This window comes from Meles meles, chromosome 13 (genome assembly GCF_922984935.1).
Source record: "Meles meles chromosome 13, mMelMel3.1 paternal haplotype, whole genome shotgun sequence".
NCBI lineage: Eukaryota > Metazoa > Chordata > Mammalia > Carnivora > Mustelidae > Meles > Meles meles.
In genome coordinates this window covers 23,299,931-23,316,429 of record NC_060078.1, presented here as the reverse complement: position 1 = coordinate 23,316,429, position 16,499 = coordinate 23,299,931, and positions in this window count along the sequence as shown.

The window sequence follows — 16,499 nt, the reverse complement described above, 5'->3', positions numbered from 1 at the left end:
GAAAATAGAACCTCAACATGGATTTTATTGTCACTCTTTGAGCAAAAAAGAGGTCGTTCCTCCATGTAGAAAGTTGTATCATATTTACAGAATTAGTATGTGACAATGGAAACTGAAAAAAAAATCTTTATCTCGTGTTTTGTGGGTATTAAATGTAGAACACAGCATCAAACCATTTTTGAGAAAACGTTAAGGACCTAAAAGTGCGATAGGTTGTTTGATCCTGCAATTTTAATCCACGTTATTTCAAAATATTCAAGATCTCTCCTCTTTTCCCCTTGGGGATTGAAATTATTCTCGGAGATCTAGACTTTGTCCTGTCTCTGAATACTAAATATCAATTAATGTTAAAAGAGGAAAGCTGTGTAGAATATGAAAGAAGAGCAATCTTAACACATCTGGTCACCTGTGCCAGGCACAACGATTTGGGCTAAATGCTCACGGACCTGTTGTACTTTCTTAGCAATTTTCTTCTCAGTAACTCCCAGACACAGTATGCTCTAACTCACTTGTTATTATACCTGGAGAACAAATGTGTTATAGGAAGGGTCTGGTGTCACACTACTGTCTTTAGGTCTGTGCCATGCTGAAACCACCCTGGCCTCTTTCATGGCCTCGACATATTCAGAGCTCCGCTACCTAGCAAATGGTTGTGGTTTCTTCATTTTGGAAACGGACAGGGTCAAGATGAGATTCCTGTTGAGCAAATACTGATTCCCTTCCCCAATTCCCAGTTTTCTGGGAGGAATATACTTCCTCAGCCCTCTGATGCTAAGCTTGGCCCTGTGAATTGCTTTGGCCTCATGGTAAGCAGAATGTAATGCCCTGCCTTCTTGATCTGGATTTGGCCACCCACAGGATTTGCTGTGGGATATGAGCTAGCATGACACAAGACTTGAAATAGGCTTGTATTTTGCCATAGGAAGAATATATCTTGGGTAACTCCTGTTTAAGAACAATGAGGGATGTGGAACTGATCTTGATCTAACCTACAGTGTAAGGCCAGATTAGCCAAATCCCAGCAGACCTAGTTATGTGGGAAATGAGTGTTTATTGTGTGCTAGGAGCATGGTTGTGGTGATGGTGAGCCATCAGTAATGTACTAAAACCCTGATAACATTATGAACATTATCTACTGCAACAACGAACATTATCTACTGCAGTTTGGCCTCTCTGACTCCATTCTTCATCACCTCCAAGCTATCTTGCCCAACACTGCCAATTTCAATGTGCAGAATCTCTCTTTTTTTTTTAAAAAGATTTATTTATTTATTTGACAGACAGAGATCACAAGTAGGCAGAGAGGCAGGCAGAGAGAGAGGAGGAAGTAGGCTCCCTGCCGAGCAGAGAGCCCGATGTGGGACTCGATCCCAGAACCCTGGGATCATGACCTGAGCCGAAGGCAGAGGCATTAACCCACTGAGCCACCCAGGCGCCCCTAATTATGCTACTTTTTTAAAAAGATTTTTATTTATTTATTTGACTAAAAAAAGAGAGACAACACAAGCAGGGGGAGCAGCAGAGGGAGAAGGAGAAACAGGCTGTCTGCTGAGCAGGGAGCCCTACGCAGACTGGATCCTAAAATGCTGGGATCGTGACCCAAGCTCAAGGCAGTTGCTTAACCAACTGAGCCACGCAGGTGTCCCAATCATGCTACTGTCTATATGAGGTTTTGGATATCTTTGTGATTAAGAGCTAGTACGTAAGCTGTGTCTCCTGAAAACTAATATCCCTCAAATGATAAAAAAAGAAAAAATACTCCTTGATAAAAGGATCTATAATCATATGTATTTAGGAAACTCAGGGTTGAAAAAATATTAAGCTTTTGCTCTGTGGTGGTTTTGTTGTTGTTGTGTTTTACTGCAGAAATTCTCAGAGCCTTTACTGTATAAATGCGCATTATGCTTCTTCAAGCAGGAAGCTGAGAGACATCATTTTTTTAAACTTATTGACCTTGGAACTCTTGTATTTCCCAGGAACACAAATTAACATCTCAAGGGTCACCATTTGGAAAACAGTAGTCCACAGGATAAAGCAAAAACCTAGCATGACATTAAAGATCCTACACAAGGTCCAAACATACATTTTTATCATAATTTTATAATATCTTGTTTTTTAAACTGTAAAAATACTATAATCTCAATGAACATTTTTAAAAGTACAGAAAAAAAATCATTAAAAAACGATACATAGCCCCATCCTCCAGATGTAACAAGTATTTGATGTCTATTTTATTTACTTCCGTCTTTATGTTATAAATATTTTATCTGCTTGTGATCATGTGGCACACTAAAATTATAAATATAGACTTTATGTTTATATTCATAAGAAGACACATTACAAACAAATAATATTAATATTTCATTTTTCTTCTTACTATGCTATATTTCAAGCAAATAAAATTGTACCTACTATTTCAATAAATAAAATGTATCAACCTACTGCATCAGCTTTGCGAGATATTAACATCTTCATATTCATGCCTCGGATTTTTACGTTTTCTCAAGAAGAAAGGAAAAAACACCACAGAACGGCCAATGCCCCTCGTGTGTCCCCTCCCCAGTTTTACATCCCTTCCCTTCCTCCCCAAAGATAACCACCACCTTGAATTTATTGTTTCCTGGTATACTTTTATAATTTTACTATATTTGTTAAATCCATAAACAAAAGGGTTTTATGTTTTTAAACCTATAAAATTGAGATTGTGCTATAAATATTCCTCTGTGACTTACATTTCCTCTCTCAATATTATATATTTTCAGGCTTATTCCACATTGTGTTCCTTGCAGCTCATGTTCAATTATTTTAATTACAATGCAGAATATGCCACAGATTTTTTATCCATTTTTTTTCCTTCTGATGGATTTTGTATCCACATTTTTGTCATTACAAGCAATGCTGTGACAAACTAAAAGTGTAATTGCTGGATATGTACATTGTTAACTTTCCTAGATACCATCATATTAACCTCTAAAATCTTGTGTTTATTTATATTTTCACAGTAGGGTGAAAGAGTTCCATACCATACCCTCACCATCAAAAGTGTAGCTAAACTTTCAAATGATTGACCATTCTGATGGGTATGAAAATACATACTGAGGTTTTATTTTGAATTTCCCTGATTAATTCTGAGGCAGAATATTTTTCCATGTTTCCTGGTCACTCAGGTGTCTGCTTATGTGAGATGCCTGTTTATATCCTTTGAATATTGTGGTATTTAAATTCAATTCCTTCCCAATTACAGCAGTAAAATGTGCTCCCTTGTGAAATCCTACAGCAAACTGCAAGGGAAAAAAAGCATGAAATCACCTCAAATCCTACCACTTGCTGACTATTATTAACATTTAGCTGCATTTTTCTTGTAGTGTTTCAATACACTTAAATGTTTTATACAGTTAAAGTGAGGAACAGCTGGGAAGAAGGCCTTGGTGACAGAATTATCCACTGGGTTGTTTACAATCTTTTCCAGATTAAATCCCAAAAAAAAAGAGTCATTCAATATGTGTTTGGAAAAATAAAGAACACTGTCATTCAAGATTTCTGGCACTGTAAATGGCCAGAATATAGATATTCACTTTACTTTTGTGTAGAACAAAGACAGATCTTTTGTTTAGTCATTTTCTGGGCTTTCTTACTCAGTGTTGCACAGAGGTCATCCATTGTCAACAAGCACTTGTAGAGAAGAATATCGTGACTATCGCAAGGGGTTTCACCTGAAAGGGAGCACAGCCAACTAAAGGATACAGCTCACAAGTTACATCTGCTGCCAAGAAAGTGGAAAAAGCAAGAGTGCAGAGAGAGGAATGCCGCAAGGCTAAGCTAAGCCCCGTAATGCCTTCAGGCTTCCAATTACAAAATCCAATTTATTACTGATTTTAGAATGCAAATTGTGACTTAATCAACACAATGCCTAGAACTTCTCTTCTTGCTCATTTTCCTTTTTTTTTTTTTTTTTATCTCCTGCATGGTTTTAGTATATTTTTAAATAGAAGGATCACATCAATGAGCACTTTCTGAGCCTTTGAATAATGGTGAAGGTCTTTCTGTGGCTGTCACACGTGAAAGACAGTCAGGATGCTTTTAAAATTCTTGAGTTACAAACTATCCATCGAAAAGCACTAAGATTTTTCTCAAATTCTGACATTTGCTATTACAGAAAGGTTAAGGTCAATCTTTGTAGGCAACATTTTTCTTTCTGCCTGGGCAAATGTAAGATTTATTTTTATTCTTCTAATTCAAACATTTTGGCCAGTCATGTTCAAGTGTGGTTCTTTTTTCTTTGATTCTGTCCAGCATACCGTGAATCCTCCTATTCTTGATACCTGTCTTCGGAGGACTGGGAAAAGCTGCTTTTTACTTAACATATGTTTTTTGTTTTGTTTTGTTTTTTTATTGTTTCATCTCCAGTTGTGCTTGTTTCCTCCTCTTTAACACCTAATGTCATTCAGTTTCATCTGCAGTCTCTGCTTTGTAGAGTCACAACCTTCTCCTTCATCATTTTCATCATTTTAATCCTTTTTCCTCTGCATTTTCTAAGAGTTCTAGAGCTTGCTCAATGAGTCACTGATGTCATTTTCTATAATATCTAAGCTATTCTCTTTTTTTGTATAGTTGACACAATGTTACATTAGTTTCAAGTGTTCGACATAATGATATGAGAAATTTTTTTTTTTTCACAGTTTCAATAGGGTAGAAGTTTATTTAAAACAGGTCAAAAGATTGAATTTTTTTCTTTCTTTTCCTCTCTTTCTTTTTCCATACCATTGCCCTCTAAAATGTATCTCTGCCACAAATAACTTAAAATTATTTCTGGTGAGCATAGGACAATGTATAGAGTTGTAGAATCACTATGTTATATACCTGAAACTAATATAACCTTGTGTCAACTATATGTCAATAAAAAAAATACCTAAATAAAAATAAAAGCATTCACTTCAGTTTTTTTTTCTGATAATCTCTAAATGTGCAAAAAATATTTCACCAGTTTCAGATGTACAACTCTGTGTTTTGTTTTCCCAAGACTGGATATTAACTGGGTGTGTTTGTCTAATAGCATTTCCAAGTAGAACAGAAAGTAATCAAAGGCTGATATTGAGAATATGGGGATGTAGTTTATGGCCCCTGACTACACATCATATATGTGAATGATATGAGAAATTTATACATTAGCCTATGTTCACCCACCACCGCAAGTATAGGTAACATCTGTCTGTCCCAAAGCATTGCTTTTACAATATCATTGACTATATTTCTTATGCTGTAATTTTCTTACTATGACTTACTCATTCCATAACTGGAAGCCTATGCCTCCCACTCCCCTTCATGCATGCTGCCCATCCCTTCCACTACCCCCATCACAACCATCTGTTTGTTCTCTGTATTTATAAGTCGATTCTGCTTTTTGATCATTTGTTTTATTTTCCACTTATGAGTAGAATCATGGTATTGTCTTTCTCAGTCAGACTTATGTCACTTAGCATGCCTTCTAGGTCCATTCGAGTTGTCTCAAATGGCAAGGTCTCATGCTTTTTTATGGTTGAGTGAAACTCCGTTGTGTGTGTGTGTGTGTGTGTGTGTGTGTGTGTGTGTGTGTGCACGCACATACACACAGATACACCACATCTTCCTTAAGCATTCGTCTATTGATGGACACTCAGGTTGTTTCCATATCTAGACTATTGTAAATTATGCTGCAATAAACATAGGGGTGGATATATCTTTTCAGATTAGTGGGTTTTGGGGTTTAAGATTTTATATATTTATTTGAGAGAGGATTGAGAGAGAGAGCATGAGCAGGAAGAAGGCACAGAGGTAGAGGAAGAAACAGACTCTGCTGAGCAGGTAGCCTCGTCCAGGGCTGGATCCCAGAACCCTGAGATCATGACCTGAGCTGATGTCAGAAGCTTAACCAACTGAGCCACCAGGTACCCCTCAAATTAGCGTTTTCATTTCCTTTGGCTAAACACCCAATAGTCAAATTATTGGATCATATGGTATTTCTATTTTAATTTTAATTCCAGACTGTTTTCCACAGTGGCTGCACCAATTTACATTCTCAAAACTGTACAAGTTCTTTTTTCTCCACATCTTTGTTAACACCTGTTACTTCTTGTCTTTTGATTTTAGCCATTGTAACAAGTGTAAAGTGACTATCTCTTGTGCTTTTAATTTGCATTTCCCTGATGATTAGTGACATTGAGTATCTTTTCTTGTATCTGCCATCTGTATTTCTTCTTTGGGAAAATGTCTATTCAGGTCCTCTGCTCATTTTTTTTTCCTTTTTTTTTCTGACTTTAATTAATTAATTTATTTTTTCAGCAAAACAGTATTCATTGTTTTTGCGCCACACCCAGTGCTCCATGTAATACGTGCCCTCCCTACTACCCACCACCTGGTTCCCCCAACCTCCCACCCCCGCCCCTTCAAACCCTCAGGTTGTTTTTCAGAGTCCATAGTCTCTTATGGTTCACCTCCCCTTCCAATTTCCCTCAACTTCCTTCTCCTCTCCATCTCCCAATGTCTTCCATGTCATTTGTTATGCTCCACAAATAAGTGAAACCATATGATACTTGACTCTCTCTGCTTGACTTATTTCACTCAGCATAATCACTTCCAGTCCCATCCATGTTGCTACAAAAGTTGGGTATTCATCCCTTCTTTTTTTTTTAATAAACATATAATGTATTTTTATCTCCAGGGGTACAGTTCTGTGAATCACTAGGTTTACACACTTCACAGCACTCATGATAGCACATACCCTCCCCACTGTCCATAACCCCCTCCCCCTCTCCCAACCCCACCTCTCCCCAGCAACCCCCAGTTTGTTTTGTGAGATTAAGAGTCATTTATGGTTTGTCTCCCTCCCAATCCCATCTTGTTTCATTTATTCTTCTCCTATCCTCCTAACCCCCCATGTTGCATCTCCACGTCCTCATATCTCCTCTGCTCATTTTTTAACCATATTGCTTTTTTTGGTGTTGAGTTGTATAAGTTCTTTATATAGTGTGGATATTAACCCTTACTGGACATAGCATTTGCAAATATTTTCTCCCATTAGTAGGTTGTCTTTTTGTTTTGTTAATGATTTCCTTTGCTTTGCAAAGTTTTTAATTTTGATGTAGTCCCAATAGTTTATTTTTGCTTTTATCTCCCTTGCCTTGGAAAAATGTTGCTATGACCAATATCAGAGAAATTACTGCCTGTGTTCTCTTCTAGGATTTTTATGGTTTCAGGTGCCACATTTAGGTCTTTCATCCATTTCAAGTTTCATTCTTTTACATGTAGCTGTGCAGTGTTCCCAAACCATTTACTGAAGAAACTGTCTTTTACCCATTGTAAATTCTTGCATTCTTTGTCATAGATTAATTGACATATAATTGTAGGTTTATTTCTGGGCTCTCCATTTTGTTCCACTAATCTATGTGTCTATTTTTTTATCAGTGCCATATTATTCTTTACTGCTATTCAATTTTATCCTACAGTTTAGTTTTTTGGTGTTCTAAAAATCCTTTCTTCACTCAGAAATCTTCATTTTTATCTTATCCAATGTCTCTCATTATGACTTTCTAATACTGTTTCATGGGGACAAGATGTCTCGAATTCCACTACTGATGATCAAATTTTCTAAAATTCTCTTCTGTTCACTATAACAAACCATCCTCTGAGGTATGCTTCTCTTCTAAGTCTTTAGACTAATGCTCTCTTCCCTTGTGAAGCATGGTTATTCATGTTTCCCCATAGTTTATTTTGCTTTTCTGTTTATTTTTCCATCAGCAAGGAAAGTTCTTTATCAATTTTTCCCCCATAGACAAAAAAATATGTGAATTTTCCTCAATTCCTTTCCTTGGAGACTTGGGTGTAAGCTGAATACCCATCTTATACCTCAGCTGACATACTCATTGGAAGGTATAGCCTCTAGTATTAACTGCCAGAGTCCAGTAGTCCTTCACCCCCATTTTACCTAGAATGACTCTGCTACCTAAGAGGAAAGTTCTCTTCTCCCTCACTGCATGACATTCTGATTCTCTAACTATATTCACTATTTTAAAGACCAAACTTCTTATTCAGGTCTCCAAGTAGAAGAAAGAGTACATGATGAGAACCCATGTCAGAAATTCCATTTTTAGGGGCGCCTGAGTGGCTCAGTGGGTTAAAACCTCTGCCTTCAGCTCGGGTCATGATCCTGGGGTTCCAGATCCAGCCCGCATCGGGCTCTCTGCTCAGCGGGGAGCCTGCTTCCTCCTCTCTCTCTGCCTGCCTCTCTGCCTACTTGTCATCTCTCTGTCAAATAAATAAATAAAATGTTTTAAAAAAAAAGAAATTCCATTTTTATTATTTTGATGCTCAAAGCCCTGCAGATCACTGAAATGTCTTCTAAGTGTTTGCTTTGATTTTTTTTAATGAAATTTTGCTTAGCAGGAAATTTTAAGTACATATGTACTGAATTAAAGATGGTGCCATCAAATAATAGGTAGAAAATTTCTGTTATTCAGACTGATGGTCCCTCGCTTCATCTTAGGCCCTCCTTCCAAAAGGTCATGCCTAATTCCCTAGAAATTAATTTACTTTTATTTATTATTTATAAAGTAATAATATTTTAATAATTATTTTTCAGTATTGTGCAGAAGTATCACTTCTATGTCTCTCAATCAGATCTTAAATATTCCTGGCCTGTGCATGAGGGCACAAGGTGTGGATTAAAATACAGTTCTGGTGTGGCAATCAGAGTTCTTTGGTTGCAATCAATCAATTACACTTGGCTGATTTAAGCCAGAGGAAATATGTTGAAAATATTCTAGGAAATAAGAAAACTGACAGGTAAGTTGGAGACCAAATTTAAAGAGACAGGAGAAATGGCAACCTGAAAACATGGAATCAAGGACTGTAAGAATTAAAGGAATGAACTCACAAAAGGAAGAGTCTAGCTACCATCCAGGTTATTAACCTCTGATCATGTACTATCTGCTTGTTACTCTGTTAAAGTTTCAAACTTCAGGGAGTGAGAGTCCAGTAGGCTTTAGATCACAAGCTTATTCCTTTTATCAGTGGGAGAAAGGCTCCTGATTAGGATTCCACCATATGGAACCCTGAAGGAAAGAGGTAAATGTCCCACAAAAACCACGGTGCTGGTAAGGAGAAATGGACCCTGGGGAACCAAACTCCCATGAATGTCCATTAAAATGAAAATTAGCCTGTACCTTCAGATTTCATCCATATGACCTTATATCTTGCTATTTAATTTCTTCCCACATCGTAATTAGCTGTCTTTTGTTGGCTTTGTACTTCAAAAATCAGTTTTCAGTGGAATCCAGTGAATCTGAAGTCAAGAACAAATGGCTCCACTTACCTAGCTATATAATCCTGGACAAATCACTTAGTTTTTCTAAGCCTCGATTTCCTAATCTATCATAATTTTTTGGAGAATTTAATGGGGTAATATATGTAAGACTCACAGAAAATATTTAATAAATAATCTATTTGTGTTAATACTATGGTTATAGTTGTATAAATTGTTGTTATTATTATCATTAACAATTTGCAAATTCATATTGACCTGTTATTCTCCACCTCAACCAAAACAGGACTTCTAAATTAACCCTCTAATATCACCAACCCTCAACAATGGAAAGAGAGAATCCCAATAACCTTTCCCCGAACATACAAACCTCATCCCCAGTGAATAATAAGCCAAATCAGCCCCTGACTGGTTTAGTAAAGTCAAGGCATCCTTTAGGGACTTTTAGTCCCCTTCAAGAAATCAAACAATTGAATACAGTCAAAGCAATTGTGGATAAACCACCCAGGTACCTGTTTAAAGGGCTTTTAATGAATATTTATTCCTAAGATAAGGGCAGTTAACTCTGCCTGAGCAGAAAATTAATGTATTGTACTTGAAATATCCATTGACACATTATAGTGTTGTTTACATTTGTTTGTCATAAGCACAGGAAACATGCAAGACAAATTCCAAATATCAATGGAAAAAATGCAATTAAAATTGTCCAATTGAAAAAACAGGTGGACTTTTCTAAAGTACACAGGAAATGGAACATTTTCTAGAAGAGATCATATGTTAACCACAAAACATGTCTCCATAGAATCAAGAATACCTTCTGACCATAAGGATATGATTCTAGAAATCAATACCAGAAGAAATCTGGAAAATCACAAATATGTGGAAATTAAACACTGTTATCTTTAATAACAAATAGATCAAAGAATAAATCAAAAGGAAAATGAAAAAATATCTTGATATAAAACATAAGGGAGATATAACATACTAAAACTTATAAGATGCAGCAAAAGCAGTTCCAAGAGGAAATCATACAGCTATAAACACATATGCTAAGAGAAAAGAAAGACCTCAAATAAACAGCCTACCCTTATGCCACAAGGGATTAGAAAAATAGAAAAGATAAACAAAACTAAGGGTTGATCCTTTGAAAAGAGAAACAACATTGAAAAACCTTTAACTAAACTAAGAGAAAAAAGACTAAAATGAATAAAATTATAAATGGCATAGAAGACATTATAAATAGCACCACAGGGGCGCCTGGGTGGCTCAGTGGATTAAGCCACTGCCTTCGGCTCAGGTCATGATCTCAGGGTCCTGGGATCGAGCCCCGCATCGGGCTCTCTGCTCCGCGGGGAGCCTGCTTCCTCCTCTCTCTCTGCCTGCCTCTCTGCCTACTTGTGATCTCTCTCTCTGTCAAATAAATAAAAAAAAAATTAAAAAAAAAGATTATAAATAGCACCACATAAATACAAAAGATCATAAGAGACTACTAGGAACAATCATATGCCTACAAATTGGACAACTTAAAAAAATGGCTAAATACTTGGAAACATACAAACACAAAGACCGAAACATGAAGAAATAGAAAATCTGAACAGACCAAAAAGTAGTAAAGAGATGGAATTAGTAATTTAAAAAAATCCTCCCAAAGAAATGTTCAGAACTGGATGGTTTCACTGGTCAATTCTACCAAACATTTAAAAGAGAATTAAAACCAATCTTTTCTGAACCCTTCTCCAAAACTGAAGAAACACTCTGAAAGTCATTTTTATGAGGATAGCATTGTCCTGAAAACACAGCCAATAAGGAAACTATGAGAAAATTACAGGCTAATATCCTTGATGAATATAGTTGCAAAAATTCCCAACAAACTATTAGTAAACCAAATTCGGCAGCACATTGAAAATATTACACACTTTGATCAAGTGGGATCCCTAGGAGGCAAGGTTGCATCAACATATGTGAATCAATAAATGTGATACACCACATTAGTATTATGAAAGATTAAAATTATATGATCATCTCAATAGATGCAGAAAAAGTATTTGAGAAAAATTCAACATAATTTCATGATAAAAACTGTGAACAAAATTGGGTACAGAAGACCGAAGCCCAACAGCTAACATCATACTCATTGGGGAAACATTGAAAACTTTTCCTCTAATACCAATAACAAGACAATGGCGCCACCCTTAGCTCTCTTATTTAACATAGTATTAGAAATCCTAGCCAGAGGGTGCCTCGGTGGCTCAGTCAGTTAAACATCAGACTTTGGCTCAGGTCATGATCCCTGGATCCAGGGATCAAGCCCCACACTGGGCTCCCTGCTGAGCAGGGAGAAGCTCCCAACTTCTCCCTCTCCTGTTTCCCCTCTCTCTTTCAAATAAATAAATAAAAGTCTTAAAAAAAAAAAAAGGAAGGAAAGAAATTGTAGCCACAGCAATCAGTCAAGAAAAAGAAATACAAGGCGTCCAAATGAGCAAGGAAGTACTAAAATTATGTTTGCAGATGATGCAGATCTTATATATTGAAAATCCTACAGGTTCTACCAAAAAAACTTTAGAACTAATTAAAAAATTCAGGAAAGTTACAGAATACACAATCAGCATACAAAAATATGTTGTATTTCTGTATACTAACAAGATTTCCAAAAAAGAAATAAAGAATGCAATGTCCTCAAAAGCAATAAAGTACCTAAGAATAAATTTAACCAAAAAGATGAAAAATCTGTATACACTGAAGACTATAAGACATTAGTGAAAGAAATTGAAGAAGACAAAAATAAAGGAAAAGATTTCCCATATTCAAGAATCAGAAGAATGAATATTCTCAAATGTCCATACCACTCAAGGCCATCTATAGATTCAGTGCAATTCCTATCAAGACTTCAATAGTTTTATTTTTTTACAGAACTAAAAAAAAAAAAAAAACCCTAAAGTTCATATGGAATCATGAAAGACCCAAAGCAATCTTGAGAAAGAAGAATAAAGGTACATGCATCACACATCCTGATTTCAAACTATGTTACAAAGTTATAGCAATTAAAACAGTATGGTACTGGCATAAAAGAAGACACATAGACAAATGGAATAGAACCAAGAGTCCAGAAATAAATCCGTGCATATACAGTCAAATAATACTTGAAAAGGGAAACACATTTTTTTCAAGAGGGAAAAATAGTTTCTTCAATAAATGGTATGCTAAGAAAATAGAATATTCACATGCAAAAAAAAATGAAATTGAGATTTTATCTTGCACTACTCACAAAGATTAACTCAAAATTGATTAATGACTAAAACATAAGACTTAAAATTCCTAGGAGAAAACATAAAGAAAAGCTCTTTGACATTGGTCTTGGCAATAATTTTTTTGGATATGACACCAAAAGCACAAACAACAAATGCAAAAATAAACAAGTGGAATCACATCAAACTAAAAAGCTTCTACACAGCAAAAGAAACCATGAACAAAACAAGAACGCAACCTAAGGAATAAAATTAAATATTTACAAAGCAAATATCCAGTCAAGGGTTAATATTCGAAATATACAAGGAACTCATACAACTCAATAACAAAAAGATCAAATAATTCAATTAATTTGACAAATGGACAAAGAACTCAAACAGATGTTTTTCCAATATATAAATGGCCAACAGGTACATGCAAAAGGTGTCTAATCTCACTAATCATCAGGGAAAAGCAAATCAAAACCACAATGAGATATCACCTCCAAACTGTAGAAAACAAAACAAAAACAAGACATAAGAACTGCTGAAAAGGTTGTAGAGAAAAGGGACTTCTTGTGAACTACTGGTGGTAACAAAAGTCAGTATAACCACTATGGAAAAAGTATGAAAGTTCCTTAGAAAATAAGAAATAAACTACCATATGATTCAGAAATCCCATTTCTAGGTCAAGTGGTCAAGTGTATACCCATTGACTTTGAAAACTGTCTGTACAATTTGGGAGGTTGCCCATTGAATTCTTTTTTTGTTTTTTTTTTTTATATTTTATTTATTTATTTGACAGAGAGAGGTCACAGTAGGCAGAGAGGCAGGCAGAGAGAGAGAGGGAGAAACAGGCTCCCCACTGAGCAGAGAGCCCGATGCGGGGCTCAATCCCAGGACCCTGAGATCATGACCTGAGCCGAAGACAGAGGCTTAAACCGCTGAGCCACTCAGGCACCCCGCCCAGTGAATTCTTAACTATGGCTGTCACTTGTATAAATGTTAGCCTCATACAGGGACTTATTTCCAAGGAAAGGGATTACAAAGTTCTCCTTTTCAAACTTTATATACATATGAATCACCTATTGATATTGTTAAGATGGAGATTCATTAGGTCTGGGTTGGGGCCAGAGATTTTGCATTTCTAAAAGGTCCAATATGATGCTGAGGCTGCTCTCCACAGATCAGAGTTTGAAGTAGCAAAGCTAAAAGAGTACAAACAATGATTCCAACACAAATTTCTAAGCATAACTAGAAAAATTCTCCTGATTTTACTCTCATGACTTCTTATATATAACCTTACTCACAAATACCGAAAGGTCAACGCCTGTCTACGGTCTTGGAAGATTTTCCATAGGCCCTAAAAAAAGCAGGGAGCTAATAATCCAGGATGATTGTATCTTCGGTTCATACAGGCATAACTGCAGAGCATGTTTAAAATGCAGCTTCTGTGCATACTAACACTCAAGAATTTGGCTTTATGATGCCAAAAAATTGCATTTTATTTATTTTTTAAAATATTTTATCCATTTTTGATAAAGAAGATGTGGTATATATACACAATGGAATACTATGCAGCCATCAAAAGAAATGAAATCATGCCATTTGCGACGACGTGGATGGAACTAGAGCGTATCATGCTTAGTGAAATAAGTCAATCGGAGTAAGACAACTATCATATGATCTCCCTGATATGAGGACATGGAGAAGCAACATGGGGGGGTAGGGGGATAGGAGAAGAGTAAATGAAACAAGATGGGATTGGGAGGGAGACAAACCATAAATGACTCTTAATCTCACAAAACAAACTGGGGGTTGCTGGGGGGAGGTGGGATTGGGAGAGGGGGAGCGGGCTATGGACATTGGGGAGGGGAGGCGAACCAAAGAGACTATGGACTCTGAAAAACAACCTGAGGGTTTTGAAGGGTCAGGGGTGGGAGGTTGGGGCAACCTGAGGGTTTTGAAGGGTCAGGGGTGGGAGGTTGGGGGAACAGGTGGTGGGTAATGGGGAGGGCACATTTTGCATGGAACACTGGGTGTTGTGCAAAAACAATGAATACTGTTACACTGAAAAAATAAATAAAATGAAAAAAAAATATTTTATCCATTTTTATGACAGAGAGAGAGAGAGCGCAAGCAGATGGAGCAGCAGTGGGAGTGGCAGAAGCAGGCTCCCCACTGAGCAGTGAGCCTGAAGCAGGGCTTGATCCCAGGATTCTGGAATCATAACCTGAGCCAAAGGCAACCACTTAACCGACTGAGCCACCCAAGCGCCCCTGAAATTTACATTTTTAATATGCAGCCCAGGTCATTCTAATGAAGATGGCATATGGACAATCCTTTGAGAAATACCAAGTGATGTTGTTGGTATTTTTACCTGATGTAGTATAGTTAGGGTAGAGACTATAGAGACTATGCTACTATAACAAAAATACCCCCAAACACATGGCTTCAATAATATAGATGGCAGTATCTCCTTCATCTGCCAATCCAAAGAATAATTTCCTGACATGGCAGCTCTGTGCCATAATGCAAGCATGACCCAGATACCTACTATCTTGTTGCTCTGACATCTCTCAGGATGTTGTCTCTGACTGCATTTTCAAATATGAGTCACTACCACATCTGTAGTTCAGCCCACAGGAAGGAAAAAAAGAAAAACTAAAGAGCAAGCTATTTTCTTTTTTTCCCTAGTTATTTGGTTTATACTTTATTGAAGTATATTTTACATACATCAAACTGCACATATTTAAAGTATGCAATTTGAAAAGTTATCACATTTGTAACAACCAAAATGTTCATACACAGGTGGGTAAATACACCATTTCTTTTAAGCAATGGATGCATGTTGTACATACATTAAACAGTGATGATAAACTAGTCAAAAGCCCACACCCAAGCTACAAAGGAGACTGGGTAACGTTGTCTCAAACTGGGCACCACATGCAAAGCTGTATCTCTAGTTCTACAGAGGAGAGAACACTTCGTGGGACAGCCAGAAACCCACAACTCCTGGAAAACCTGTATGCCTTAAAACTCAGGGCAGGTATCTCCTTCAGGAGGCCTCTTCTGACCCCCAGACCTGAATTAAGTTTCTCTTCTATGCTTACTGAAACCCACTACTCATGAATCTCACTATACCTAGGATGTCAAGTTATCAAAATGACTTCTCTGTGTCTTCATCAATATGTTCCCTTTTGGCACGTGTCTAGTTGCTCTCTGTCAACAAATGACAAAATTGAACTAACCTAGTATGAAGGTTGATAATGACTGACACTTCTTTTTTAATATCAATAATACCAATCTCTTATTTAACAAGTGCCCACTATATGCCAAAACACCATTCAAGGCCCCTTAAAAATATTACCTCTTCTCTTCTTCACAAAAGTTCTGTGAAGTAGTTATTATTATCTCTACTTTATTTATAAAGAAACCAAGTCTTGTAGGAGTTACAAAGCTTGTCCCAGTCTCAGAGCTAATGGGAACCAGAAGCAGAATTTAACTTACCTGTCCGATCCAAAGCCTACTCTATTTCTACCTGAACATGCCTCTTCTCCATTGTCATTAATATGATGATCAATCTCCCTAAAAATGCACACCACTCATATTTTAAAGGTTTTTTAAAGCATGTTATTACTTGCCCTGGAAGGAAAAGTTCCTTAGTCTCCTTTCCCATCTGCAAGCCATAAAAAATTATCTGTAAGGTATTGCTCATATAAACTGAGAGCTAACTTGATTTAAAACCAAAAATCTCAATGTCTTAAAGGAACCCAAATTAGAACTCAAGATCTAGTTTATAGCCTAGTTCACTGATGGGAAGGTGGAGACAGGAAATGATTGCTGGAGTCAATAAGGCACTGGCTCAGCTGGGCTCTGGCTTCCTGATCCAGGGAGGCAACGTGTTTGGAAAGAGTATGGACCATGCGGCCAAACAATGAAAGAGTCAAATACTGATGCTGCCATTTGAGTATGTGACC